Source organism: Tamandua tetradactyla, chromosome 3, assembly GCF_023851605.1.
Source record: "Tamandua tetradactyla isolate mTamTet1 chromosome 3, mTamTet1.pri, whole genome shotgun sequence".
NCBI classification, from domain to species: Eukaryota; Metazoa; Chordata; class Mammalia; order Pilosa; family Myrmecophagidae; genus Tamandua; species Tamandua tetradactyla.
In genome coordinates, this window is record NC_135329.1 from 145516190 (window position 1) to 145531227 (window position 15038).

At 39.6% G+C, this 15038-nt stretch overlaps 1 long non-coding RNA gene across 1 annotated transcript in view; it reads left to right on the forward strand.

Annotated features, from left to right (window-relative positions):
* Window positions 1-8793: 8793 nt before the first annotated feature.
* LOC143676387 (uncharacterized) overlaps window positions 8794-15038 on the forward strand; it is a 43319-nt gene continuing 37074 nt past the window's right edge. The window contains exon 1 of the long non-coding RNA XR_013172052.1: window positions 8794-8874. This is a non-coding gene — a long non-coding RNA (uncharacterized LOC143676387). The remainder of the gene's footprint in view (window positions 8875-15038) is intronic.

Sequence of the window (15038 nt, forward strand, 5' to 3'; positions counted from 1 at the left end):
AGTTTCTTGTGGCTGCTGTAACAAAATACCACAAATGTAGTGATATGAAAATTTATAATCTCACAGTTCAATGGGTTTCACTGATGTAAAATCAAGGGACTGGCAAGACTGCATTCCTCTCCAGAGGCTCTAGGGAAGAATCCATTTCTTTGCCTTTTAGTGCTTCTAGAGACCACCACATTCTTTGGCTCATGGCCTCTTCCACTATCTTCAAAGTCAGCAACATCAGTCAAAGTCCTTCTCACCTCTCTGATTCTCCTTTTTCTGCTTCTTTCTTTCATTTATAAGGACCCTGGTGATTGCTCTGGACCCACCCAGATAATCCAAGATAATCTCCCAATCTCAAAATCAGATATTAGCCACTAATTTCATCTGTGATCCTAATGCCTCCCTGCAATGTAATACAACATAGTCATAGGTGCTGGGGGTTAGGGTTGGACATTTGGAAGGGTCATTATTCTGCATCCCACAGTGATCCTGTTCAAACATAAGACAGATCACTTCACCCCTCTGCCCGGAATTCTGCACTTAGCAGAAAAGCCTCAGTCCTTACCACAGCCCTCAAGAGCCTTCTCCTCTCCATTTCCTCTCTGGCCCACTCTCTTCTTCTCGGTGCCTCACTCACTCTGTTCAACCCACACTGGCTTCTTATTCTTCACCAACTCACTGAATATGCCAGATAATCAGCCACTTCAGAGTTGTTGTGCTTGAAAAAGTATGTCACAAAAGTATATTAGCTGGAGTTCTCCAAGGAAACAGAATCAATAGATGTATACATATAACGTAACTATTATGAGTTTTTTATAGGAATTGGCTCACATGACTGTGGGGATACAAATACCATAGGTAGAATGCAAGCTGGAACTATGATAAGGGTTTTCAATGAATTCCCTAGGAGAGGCTGGCTGGCTGAAGTAGAGATGGAAATTCTCTCTTCCGACTGCTGAAATCATCTGTTCTCTTTTAAAGCCTTCAACTGATTGGTTGAAACGTCTCTTATTGCTGAAGGCATCTCCTCAGCTGATTGTAGATGTCATGAGCCATAGATGGAATCAACTTACTGACTATTAAAGTCCATGAAATGTTGTCACAGTAATAATCAGGCCAGTGCTTGTTTGACAAAACAACTGGACAACATCACCTGTGATGAGCTTAACCATCATGCAAAGGACAGATATCTGAAGTCCAATAAATATAGGAAAATATGCTCAACTTCATGAAGTTATCTGAGAACTGCAAATTAAATCCACAGAACAATACCATGCACACACCTATGAATGGTTAAAATGAAAAAAAAAAGCAGAAAACACCGTGTTGGCAAGGATATGGAGCATTAGGGACATTTGTATACTCATACACTGCTGGTGGGAATGCAACTTGATATAACTGTTTGGAAAATTGCTTAGTAGTATCTACTAAAGCTGAACACAAACCTGTCCTATGACCCAGTAATATTACACTGTATTTAACTGTTCATTAATCTGCATTTCTTATGGACCATGAGGTTCAAGAAAGCAGGTATTACGTGTGATACACAGTTGAATCCTACCAGAATGCCTAGCATGGAATAGACAATAAATATTTGCTATATGAGTGAATGAAGGCATCTCAGAGATACTTCAAGAACCATCACTCACCATGTGGTGATATTCTTTTCATCACCCACATTTGCAGTTTTGGGTTGAATGTTTTTAAAAAACTGAGCAGGTTTCCTTACATGTCTACCCCTCTCTGCTGGTTTGAAACTGCTGTGTACCACAGAAAAGCCATGTTCTTTAATCCTGATTCAATACTGTTGGGTGAGATCTTTCTGATTAAGTTGTTTCCATGGAGATGTGACCCACCCAATTGTGGGTGGGACCTTTTGATTAGGTAGTTTCCATGGAGAAGTGTCTCCACCCATTCAAGGTGGGTCACTTATTGGAATCCTTTAAGAGGGAACCATTTTGGAAAAAACTCCAGAGCTGATGCAGAAGAGATGTTTGGAGATGCAGAAAGAAAATGCCCCCAGGGAAGCCATTTGAAATGAGAAGCCAGGAGAGAAATCTAGCAGACATTACTGTATGTCTTCCCCAGAGACAGAGAAACCCCATCTTTGGGGTTTCTCAAAAATATCTTTGGCCTTTCTTGAGCCAAGGTATCTGTTTTGGTTTTCTATGCTGCTGGAATGCAATATACCATAAATGGGTTGGCTTATATAAAGGGAATTTATTAAGTCACAAGTTTACAGTTCTAAGGCTATAAAAATGTGTCCAAACTAAGGCATCTAGAGAAAAATACCTTGACTTAAGAAAGGCGAATGGGTCCAGAACACCTCTGTCAGCTGGGAAGGCATGTGGCTGGCATCTGCTGGTTTTTTCACTTCTCATTTCAAACAGCTTTGCCAGGGGCATTTTAATTCTGCATTTCCAAATGTCTAGGTCTTGTGTTGGCTTTGTCAGCTCTGTCTGCTCTTTCCAAAGGGTTCACTTTTAAAGGACTCCAGTAAGCAATCTCACCTTGAATGGTTGGAGACATATCTCCGTGGAAAACACCTAATCAAAAAGATCCCACCCAACAATATTAAATCAGGATTAAATAACATGGCTTTTCTGGGGTACACAACAGCTTCAAACTGGCATAGTGCCTTTCTTTGGATGCCTTAGTTTGGACATTTTTATGTCTTCAGAATTGTAAACTTGTAACTTAATAAATTTCCTTTATAAAGCCAACCCATTTCTGCATCCAGCAGCATCAACAACTAAAACAGATTTGGTACCAGAGAAGAGGGGTGTACTGTTTGCAAATACAAAAGCATGTTGACCAGCTTTTAAAATGGTAAGGGGAAGGTTCTGCGGGAATTGTGAGGAGCTTCGTAGAGAAAATCTAGATTGCTTTGAAGAGACTGTTGGTAAAGAAGTGGATTCTAAAGATACCTCTAATGAGGTTTTAGACAGAAATGAATAACATGTTGTTACAAACTGGAAGGAAGGTGACCCCTGTTTTCAAGTGGCAGAGAATTTGGCAAAATTGTGTACTACTTTTGGATGGAAGTTAGAATTTAAAGGCAATGACCTGAGATACTTAGCTGAGGAAATATTCAAACTAAATATGAAAAAAGCAATGGTTGCTCCTTGCAGTTTATAGCAAAATGTGAAAGGAAAGAGATAAGTTGAGAACCGAACTCTTGGGTTTCAAGAAAACAGAAATTGAAGGTCTGGAAAATTCTGGGTTTCTAGAAACTGAGAGCCCAGTGAATAGGGTCCCATGTAGAGGATTTAACCAAACATGGAACCATTCAGCCATTTCAGAAAAAGCCAGGATTGGAAATGGAGTTATCTAGAAAGGATTTGTAGAAAGTCCTATTGTCTAATGGGTATGATCCTAGGAAGGATACTGTGTAGAAAAGCAACAAGAGTGTTGTGGGATCTGTATAAATGAAACCACTGCCAATCTGGACTAAAAGGGTCAAATTGAAGGAAAAATAATTTCAAAGGCAGAACCCTAGATGCTAAGGTCTGAAGCCAAGAAATCTTGGGCCAGGAGAGTGGATCCACCCATGCACTTGGAGACAGTGAGTTTGCCCTGAAGGCAGAGGATGGGTCTTCTGCCTTGATGTTCAGGAAGAGTTTTGGTGTCCCAGGCCTCACAGAGGGTGGAACACATTCCTTGGAGATTCGGGAGAGTCTTGTTGCTGCCTCATTGTTCTGAAGGTGTTGAGCATGTACCCCAGAGATGGCAGAGAGCCCAGGTGCTACCCCCATGCTTGGAGAGGGTGGAGCCAAAAAAAGGTGGTCTCCCCAATGTCCCCCAAGGTTGCAACCTTCACTCCAGTGTTTGGAGAGAACAGGGCTTCTGTGTAGGCTCTTGAAAAGGTTGGTACTGCCACCTTCTAAAGTCCCGAGGATGAATGATTCTCAGACTTTGAAATCTAATGGAGTTTGCCCTGCACATTTTCAGGTATGTTTGGGTCCAGTTATTGCTGCCTTCCTTCCAATCTCCCCCTGTGGCAATGGGATTGGTTATCCTATGACTCTTCCTCCTCTGTGTATTGGCTGCAGATAAATTATTCTGAGTTTTACTGGTCCAGAGTCAGAGGAGAATTTTGCCTTAGGACAGACCATGTGAGCTTGTTTGAAAGGATGTAAGTCCCCTAGAAAAGCCATGTTTTAATCTAAATCCCATTTCATAAAGGCAGAAAAATCTCTATTCAATACTGTATGTTTGAAACTGTAATCAGATCATCTCCCTGGAGATGTGATTTAATCATGAGCGGTTGTTAAGCTGGATTAGGTGACGATGTGTCTACACACATTTGGGTGGGTCTTGATAAGTTTCTGGAGTCCTATAAAAGAGGAAACATTTTGGAGAATGAGAGAAATTCAGAGAGAGCAGAGAATGCTGCAGTACCACGAATCAGAGAGTCCGTCAGCCAGCGCTTTGGAGATGAAGAAGGAAAATACCTCCCGGGGAGCTTCATGGAACAGGAAGATAGGAGAGAAAGCTATCAGATGACACCGTGCTTGCCATTTGCCCTCCAGCTGAGGGAGAAACAGCTACTGTGTTCACCAGGTGCCTTATCAGATGAGACAGAGACCCTGAACTCCATCGGTCTTCTTGAACCAAGATATTTTTCCCTGGATGCCTTGATTGGACATTTCTACAGACTTGCTTTAATTAGGACATTTTCTCAGCCTTAGAACTGTAAACTAGCAAGTCATTAAATTTCCCTTTTTAAAAGCCATTCCATTTCTGGTATATTGCATTCTGGCAGCTAGCAAACTAGAACACCATGACTGTTACTGACCTTGATGAGATTCTGTACTGGTTTTGACTTTATATTGTATTTGTATTGTTAATGAAATGATTTAAGGTTTTGAGATACTGTGATGGAATTAATGTATTTTGTATTTGGAAAGAACATGTCTTTTTGGGTCCCAGAAGGTGGAATTGGAATTTGCTGGTTTGAAACCGTTAGGTTCCCTTGAAAAGTCATGTTCCTTAATCTTGATTCAATATTGTCGATAGGCACCTTTTGATTAGGTGGTTTCCATGGAGGTGTGTCTCCACCCATTCAAGGTGGGTCATTTACTGGAGTCCTTTAAGAGGGTACCATTTTGGAAAAAACTTCAGAGCTGACACAGACAGAGACATTTGGAGATACAGAAAGAAAATGCTTCTGGGAAACCCATTTGAAATGAGAAGCCTTAGAGAAAGCTAGCAGATATTGTCATTTGTCTTCCCAGATAACAGAGACACCCCAAACATCATCAGTCTTTCTTGACTCAAGGTATCTTTCTATGGATGCCTTAGTTTGAATATTTTTATGGCCTTAGAACTATAAACTTTTAACTTAATAAATTCCCTTTATAGAAGCCAACCAATTTCTGGTATATTGCATTTCTGGCAGCATTAACAAACTAAAACACCCCCCTACTAAGCCACCAAACCCTGGTTACTTTGCTAAGTTTTCCCAGTACTTTGCATGACTCCTGAGCATAGCCCAGACCTTACTAGAAATTTGATTGTCAGAGAAATTCACAAATGAGAAAACAATGAAGTATTGCCTATGTGTCACAGACCCTTGTCATTTCCTGAGACCCTGAAGCTCCCTGTCCAGTTACTTCTGAAAGTCTCCAGGTGGTATCTCCTTGGAACTCAGACATGCTCTCCCTGTGACCATTTGGCACCTGCCTGGATTGCCAGGGCTGCTGTAACATGTACTACATACTAGTTGGATTAACTACAAAAATTTATTTTCTCATGGTTGTGGAGGCTAGAAGTCAGAAATCAAGGTGTTGACAGGGCCATGCTTCCTCTTAAAAGAGAGACTCCATTCCATGCTTCTTCACTGGCTTTTGATAGGTGGCTAGCTATGCATGACATTCCTTTGCTTGTGGTATAACTCAATCTCTGCCTCTGTCACATAGTAATCTCTAGTGCACACACGATCAAATCTCTCTCTCTTATCAACTGTGTCTAAATTTCCTCTGCTTATAAGGACACTAGTCATTTTGAATGAAGGATACACCCTAATCGTTTGACCTCATCATAACTTAATAACATATTCAAAGATCCTGTTTTTAAATAAGTTCACATTCACAGGAGCAGGATTTAGAACTTGAACATTTCTTTTTAGGAGACATTGTTCAATCCATAACAGTACCCACCATTTTCTTTTTACCCACTCTGCTCAGCTCTTCTCAGTGCTATCTGCTGCCAAGACTTTGCTGTTTGCAAAGCTTCATGTCAGCATCCGACTATCCACTTTCCCAGAAGTGAGAGTCCCTTCTTACCACATGCCCCACTGCCTCTCTGAGCACTGTTGTCATCATAGCACCCCACAGCCTTCCAGGCACCCATACCACACCACATTCTCTGCAGTTTCCAAAGCCCTGAAATCCCTCCATTCTTTTGTAAGCACAAGATAGCACCCCTATGCTTTGTGCCATACTTTGTCACATGACACTGAAAAGAAAACTGCTCAGGTGACATTTGTCTGCAGCATCCATCTCCTTAAGTTTCAAACATGAGTTAGTCTCTGTGTCATTCTCCGAATCCCCTTCCTCTCTACTTCTTTGAACAAGGATAACCAAAACCCTGATAATAACAGCTGATATTTACTGTGTGTGAAATATCACCAGAGAACTCTTCCTAGAGCTACACACATTTTTAATCAGTCGTCATCACAACCTTATGAGATAGGTACTGTCATCTCCATTTGATAGATGAGGAAACTGAAGCATGGAAAAATTAAAGAACTTGTCCAAAGCCAGGAAATGGTAGAACCAGAATTGAAGACCAGGCAAACTTTGGGCACATCAACTCCCGGCCAGCCCACCCCCACCAGTCATAGCAATAGAAGAAGAAAAGCTAGCTTTGGCTTAGAGCTTACTAATTACTAGGCACTGTTCCAAGCATTTATATCTATTGACTTATTTGAACCTCACAATAACTAAGAACCATTATGGTCCTTTCTATAAAGGTGAAGAATCTGATGTAGGAAACAAGTAGATTGCCTGAGGTCACACAGTCCTTAAGAGGTGAGGTCAGCATTCAAACACAGACCCTCTGACTTCAGAGCCCAGGATCAGGAACTTGGTGCCCTGTGGCTTTTGCCTTTGAGGAACACAGTGATGGAGAATGACCGGGTAAGGTGGTGGGGGAGCACAGGGAGAGCCTGATCATTTCTGATTCCCACTCACGGACATGGCTTAGGCCCCAGATGTGAGCTATGCTACAATAGAATACATATACTATTTTAATACAATAAAATACTATTTTTCTCACCTTGCCATGTTGCCATGGAGATTACAATTTTTAAATGCTCTTAAAAGTCTCTAAGATCACTAAGACATTTTCCTACCTTTAGCAAAGTAGGATTTAATACCACAGCTAAGAGTGCAATACAAGTACAACTATTAAGCTTGCAAAAAGTGAAAAAGAAAGAGATAATACCATTTCTTTCCTCATTGTTTTGGATTGAATCATGTCCCCCACAAAGACATGTTAAGTCCTAACCTCTGGTCCATTTGTAAATAGGATCTTCAAAGATCCTATTAAAGGTGAGCCTTAATTCAATATGACTCTAATCCTTACAAGCAGAAGAAATTTGGACACAGAGGTAGGAGACAGGAGTCAGATGATCATGTGACGGAGGGCAGAAATTAAATTATACCAGCGTGCCACCGCCAGAACGCTACAGACTGCAGAGAAACCATGATCCTGCTGACATCTTGGTGTCCAAGTTCTAGCCTCCAGAACCGTGAAACAATAAAGCCTTGTTGTTTAAGCCAACCAGTCTGTGGTCCTTTGTTACAGCAGCCCTGGAAAACTAAGACACCCATTGATATTCTGCCCTGATTCCACAGTACGTAACTTCTTCCATGACTGGTCCAAGGGGAAAGGAATATCTTTCCATGTACTTTATTCCATGCACTCTTCCCAGCAAGAGAAACTTTTGCTTCCTGTTTTTATACTTATACTCAGGAAGAGACTGTAACAGGCTTTTCCTCAAGCTTCTTAGAATACGAAAGGCAGGGGTTAGCTGGTCAGGTGATAATTTGAGCTGTCATGTCAGATGCAAATAATACTCCTTCCAACACAACTGTAAGATGCTCACAGAGCTCTTTAATCAATTTCTAAAAGGCAGGGTTTCGCAAGAAGTCACACTGGTCACCTACTGAGAAAATCATTCTCAACAAAGTGCCTGGGGACAGATAAAGTTCCTGATAAACATCTGTGAATCCCAAAGCCTTTGTCACAGGACAACTTCTCCCAAAATCTCAATTCCTGGTATCACAGAAACTGTCAAATTCTTTCTATATAGTAAAATACAGTGAGGAAACGCCAAACTCTTGTTGATCTATAAATGCCAATAGAAGTATGTATTTCTAGATGAGACTATTTTGTTATATATAACATTAATACCATAATTAACAGCTGAAGAAATGTTCAAATTTAAATCCTCTTTCAGAGTAAAATATTTGAAATAATGGAATATTATGTGGCCCACTGCTTGTAGAACACTCTTTAAACTGTGAACCACTTGGGACCTAGAAAAAGATTTGAAAGATCTTTATTTCTACACCCCACCATTCCCCTAAGCTGCCTTGTGTCTCCTTTCTATAGAGAATTGCATGTATTATAGGCAGTATAAATTTGTGATTGAAAATGAAGGAGAAAAATATCAATAATTATGAGCTTAAGAGTAAAAGATACATTTCACTTCAAAAAAATGTTCAGAATGAACAGACCATTCTACAAAGGAACCTACAAATGGTTCTCTTAGCTAGTGTTACACAAAGATGTTGACATCTGGAAAACTCCATCGTTAGTACATAGGTTGCTGGTGCAGCGACAGAAGATTTTGCCACTCTCTTAATGATATCAGAGGTACTATTATTTAAGCACTTTGAACAGTCAATGCTTAAGAACAATGGACTATGTGCTGGTTTGAAAGGATGTATGCCCCCTAGAAAAGCCATGTTTTAATCAAAATCCCATTTCATAAAGGTAGAATAATCCCTATTCAACACTGTGTGTTTGAAACTATAATCGGATCAAGATTTAATCAAGAGTGGTTGTTAAACTGGATTAGGTGACGACATATCTCCACCCATTTTAATAAGTTTCCGAAGTCCTATAAAAGAGGAATTTTCGAGAATGAGGGAAATTCAGAGAAGCAGAGAATGCTGCAGCACCACAAAGCAGAGAGTCCACCAGCCCGCGACCTTTGGAGATGAAGAAGGAAAATGCCTCCTGGGGAGCTTCATGAAACCAGGAGCCAGGAGAGAAAATTAGCAGATGATGCCATGTTCGCCATGTGCCCTTCCAGCTGAGAGAGAAACTCTGACTGTGTTCGCCATGTACCTTCTCACTTGAGAAAGAAACCCTGAACTTCATCAGCCTTCCTGAACCAAGGTATCTTTCCCTGGATGCCTTAGTTTGGACATTTCTATAGACTTTTTAATTGGGACATTTTCTTGGCCTTGGAACTGTAAACTAGCATCTGATCAAATTCCCCTTTTTAAAAACCATTCTGTTTCTGGTATATTGCATTCTGGCAGCTAGCAAACTAGAACAGACTATTATTCTGAAAATTTAAAGAAGAGACTTAAGTCTTTATTCTGCCTTTACTATATGATCTATATTTCAGAGTAATCAATTAATGTTACTTGATGAGGGAAAACTTCTTTGTAGAAGTTACATTATTTTGTAACTCCTAAGGTAATAATTGATTTAGATAACAATCATCATGGGTGCTGAGTGAAAAACTGATGAAGAAATAGATAATTATGGCCAAACCTTGCCTCACAGACTGTTTCTAGTCCGAAGCATGCCATTATAATGGAGGAGTCCAGCTGTCACCAGCTGAACTCACTATCGATCCCAGCATCTATTAACTTGAAATACCCAGCTATTTTGTGCCTCTTGATGTGATGCAATATGAAGTAAAACCCAAAATATGATATTCAAATACATTAAAGCCTTTAAAATTAAAGGAAATGCAGAGGATGGAAGAATAAATCCGATGAAATAATGAGGAAGAGTTCAGACAAACCCAGAATATGGAATTCTACAAGACAACTAGTCTTTTAAAGTCAACAGCATTAAAAAAGAAAATGGGGGCAGGATGGGGAGGAAGAGGTTTGAAGAGACTTACAAGACATAACACCCAAATGCAACATGTGGACTTTTTTTTGGATCCTGATTTGAGCAAAACAATTGAAAATAAAATTGGGAGGACAATTGGGAAAAAACGGACAAGGCCTTAAATGAGATTAAGAAATTACTGTTATTTGGGGGTGTAAAAAAGGGATTCTGATTCTATCATAAAATGTCCTTATTTCTATAGAGATGCATACTGAAGTATTTGTGGGGTAAAATCACAATGTTGGAATTTACTTTAAAATATTTCAGTAAAAATAAAGACTGGTAAAGGAAATATTGCAAAAATGAACAACTGTTAAATGATGAAAATGTGAGGGTTCATTACACTATACACTCTACTTTAATGTATGTTTGAAATTTTTCATAGGAAGAAGTTGTAAAACTAAGACTGAAATTCCATTTTCATTTCTTGAGGTTGAAGGAATATAATGTTAGAGTAAAACCTTTGCAATAAAATGGAAAAGCTAACCTATAGTCCCAGCCTTACCCCTGGCTCTGAAATTCTGCTTGCAAAGAATCCTATCTGCCTTTGAATTTGTTAATGATATGAACACTGCTAAAATGGAGTCATAAAATTTATAGATATTCCTGAAATATGTATGATTTTTTTGATTCAGAGTTTTAAAAAAGAACAATTGTCCACTCTAGTTGAGCAGCCGATCATTAGTAAAATGAAAAATGCACACTTAAAGGGTCATTGAAAAAATATAAAATTACATTCAATCCAACCAAAAAAAACTTTCTCTGAAAGTTTAATGCCTCCCATATATCAGGGATTAGGGTTATAAATATTTCCGCTGTTACGTTCAGTGCTACAGTTGCTCCTAAAAATTTTAAACTAGAGACAAGAAGATTTGTCAGCTAGTTGATCAGTTAATTTTATTTCTTACTGTTTTTGAAAAGGTGGTTTTGAAAAGGGGGAAGTTGCAAAAAAATTATTGTATGAAATGAATTTCCGTAATTCAATTCACTAGAATGGTGACTTTGATTTCATTATAAATTTAAGAATCAATTACATAGTTAAAGCTAAATCTAATGGCTATGGCCATTACTGACATCTCCAAGCAAGACAACGCGGAGACAAGCATTGGTCTTGATGTCAGAAAACACAAGAACTAGACCGCACTAGGAATGTGATTGAGAATTACCCATCTGTGCCTTTGTTTATCTCTGAAATAACAGTTAAAATGCCTCCTCTGATACCCAGTGCAGAAATACAGTGAGGAGTGGAGGAAAAGAATCAACCGTGTGCTTTGTGTTTTGAAGAGAAACTCTCTTTATAAATGGAAAGGAAAATAGACTAAAAGTCAAAAAGAAGAATTATTTATTCCACAAAATATTTTTTTAATTAATCCATACTGAGGACTTGTCACACGTTTCTACCAGCTTAGGCTGTACCGATTCACTGCCATTCACAAAAAGGTAGTTGGAGTCTCGTAACCATCTGACTTTAGATTCATTTTTAATTTGGGTGGAAGCATTAAAACTGAGAAATTTCTTTTTGATCAAGATTCTCTGGCACAAGTACTAGAGACTCTAAGGAATGATGAGGGCAGTGGATAGGAGTGGTATATTCATAAGGAATAAATTTGGAAACCCAGGGCAGAAAATGGAGTTGGGCCTCACAACCCATCAGAACCAGGAAGTCAGGAATTAGAACTGTCCAGAGCCAAGGCAGACCCCACTTCTTTAAAATGGGAGCTCCCGGGGAGGTAGATTGTACGTCTTGCATACCACAGTATCCCCAGCGTCTTTACAGTGCCTAACACAGTGTAGGCACTCAAATAATTGTCGGATATGGGAATTAATTCCCACCCCTCTCTGGGGCTAGATGCCCCTTCATCCCTGCCTCTCCCAACATTCCTTAGTCATAATTAATTCTTTCTATCCCTAGACTGTCCTTCCTTACTCCTTTATATACAGACCTATCCCCATAGTTCCTGAATTTACATATTTTGATCTCAAGGCCTTACAGAAACTGAGTATTTCTCCCAGAATCAATTCCAAATACCCAGAAAAAAACAAAACAAAACTCATTGGTCCAGTTTAGGCTAGGCGCCATTCCTGATTCAATCAACTATGCCAGGGGAGTGATCAGGGTCAATTTAATACAAACATGGATATTGGGTCCACCCTCATGGATAGGCAAGGCCTGGGTAGGCATCTACTCTAATCTACTTTACCCACATCCAAATGATTAAGGATGAAATATTCCTATTTGTACTTTATACCAAATGAGTGGCTATTCGTGATACTAAGAATCATGAGATATTAAGCCTTGTCAAGCTAGTGGTAAAACATCATCAATGAATGTGCTACAACCACTGCTTGGTCCCCCATTTCCATGCAGTATACTTCCATCTGTACCCCAGAGATACAGGAACTTCAGCTAACCTGTTCATCTCTGTATCCCCAGTGCCTGAAACACTGCTTGGCACATGGTAGGTGCATAATAGATATTCATTTAATGAATGTTGGATAGTATGACAGTAAGATGTAACCTACCTTCACTTCCTACCCTGCATGTGTTCAAACACACACTACACACACAGCTCACTGGCAGCCACACACCCCATCCTCCAATCTCAAAGGAAGAATTGATTTTCATTGACTCAAGACCAACCCTATCATCTGTCCTCTCAACCCCAGTCTTCTGATCTTCTAAGCCTTGGCATGTTGTTCATTCCCTTGCTGATATCTTTGTCCTCCTCTGTCTCTTGGCTTCTTTCCCTCAGTCTATAAAATACATTCAGCTCTCTTCCACCCTGGATTAGCACAATTCCCACAGACACTTATCCCTTAAAAATTCATCTCATTTTGCTTTTGTTTTTCACATTTCTGCACTGTTCAAATGGGCATGGATTACTTTTGTACTTTAAAACTATTTCTCCCAAAAATGTACAGGCAAAAACATTTACCTCAAGAGTCCTGTTCTTCAAAAAGTCTTGCCTGACTCATGCAGGCTGACTAGGTGACCCACAAGCCCTAGCATAAATCCACAGCTGCACCTGACACACTACTGAAGAGCATCTCCATACATGACTATCTCTCCCCAAACTGTAAGCTCTTAGAAGGCAATGAGCATGACTTGTTAAATCTTTGATAATCCAGATCCTAGCACAGTGTCTGAAGGTAGTAGAATTCCACTCAATTTCATGAATACATTTCAACAATCTGCATTCAAGGTAAGGAGAGCAGTTCCTCATATTATTGGCTAATATTGGTATTACATTGCATGGCAATTGGACACAGCACAAGTGAACAACTCACAGGAACTAAGTTGTTTTCATGAACAACACCAAGCAGGGGACTTGTAATTTATAAAATAATTGATTAGTCACTGTTCTAGTTTGCTAGCTGCTAGAATGCAATATACCAGAAACAGACGGCTTTTGAAAAGGGGAATTTATTTAGGTGCAAGTTTACAGTTCTAAGGCTGTGAAATTGTCCAAATTAAAACAAGTCTATAGAAATGTCTAATTTAAGGGACCCAGGGAAAGATATCTTGGTTCAAGAAGGCAGATGACATTCAGTATTTCTCTCTCGCTGGAAGGGAGAAGCATCTGTTGGCTTTCTCTCCAGGCCTCTTGCTTCACAAAGCTCCTCAGGAGGCATTTTCCTTCTTCATCTCCAAAGGTTGCTGACTGGTAGACTCTGCTTCATGGTCCTGTGGCATTCTCCTCATTCTCAAAAAGGGACTCTCTCCAAAATGTCTCATCTTTTATAGGATTCCAGTAAACTAATCAAGACCCATGTAGAATGGGTGGAGACATGGCCCATCTAATCAAGTTTAATACCCACAACTGATTGAGTCACATCTCTGTGGAGATAACCTAATCAAGTTTCCAGCCTATAATACTGAATAGGGATTAGAAGAAACCATCGCTCCCACAAGATTGATTAGGATTAAAACTTGACTTTTCTGGGGTGCATAAATTCTTTCAAACTGGCACAGTCACTTATCCCTGAAGGAACTCACTAATATATAATCTTAATTTTTAAGGCAGTAACATTAAGCCAAAGAATCATTGAGAACTTTTCCTATGGTCACTTATTTTAAGGTATTTACAGGGACTATGGAGTGAAGAACTCTAAAATTCTGGACTCCTACAGAACAAAGTTTGACAATAAGGCCATTCTTCTTCCTTAAAAGATTGCTTTTGAAGATAGAATTCTAACATGAATCACTTTTCTTTCATCTCCTTCATTTCTTCCTATCCCTTTTGACTTGTTTTGTAGAGCATCCTGAATGATGGTGTTAAATGCCCTCCACAGGAAGCACCTCCACAGAAGCGCTGTGGAATTCATCCACACAGCCCCTGCATCTATGCAGGCATTTCCAATTCACACAGAGGGAATGAGAAAGAGAGAGAATGAGCAGAAATGCCTGCTGAGACCAAAGGCTCATAATTGTGAAACAGAATTCTTAAAAATAATTAAAACACCACAGAATTGTGGTGATTCTTAATATCAAACCTACCCAATCTATGAACTCAAAGGAAAACAAGGCATTCCTTGGAAGGGGCCTAACTTAACTAAAAGTTTGAGAGTTTATTACTGGAGTTAGGGCAGAAAAGATCCTATTGCACATACTTAAAAAGCACTAGTAGAAGAATTAAAGTACAGAAGGCAGAATCCCAAATGGAACGCTCCTTTCTAGCTGCCTTTCTAGCCTGGAGAAGGGGTGGGATAGGGTTTTGTGTTAGCATGGGAATCAGAGAATACCTGCTTCAGGCAGGGAGTTAAAAGCAAGAGAGAATGAAATGGTATAATTTGAAGTAGGCTCAAGCCAACAAAATATTTGCAGGTCTACTGATTCTTGATTACTTGGAGGACATGATTAATGTCAGGATTGTTCTTTCTTGTCTATCAAACGTGTCTTCGTG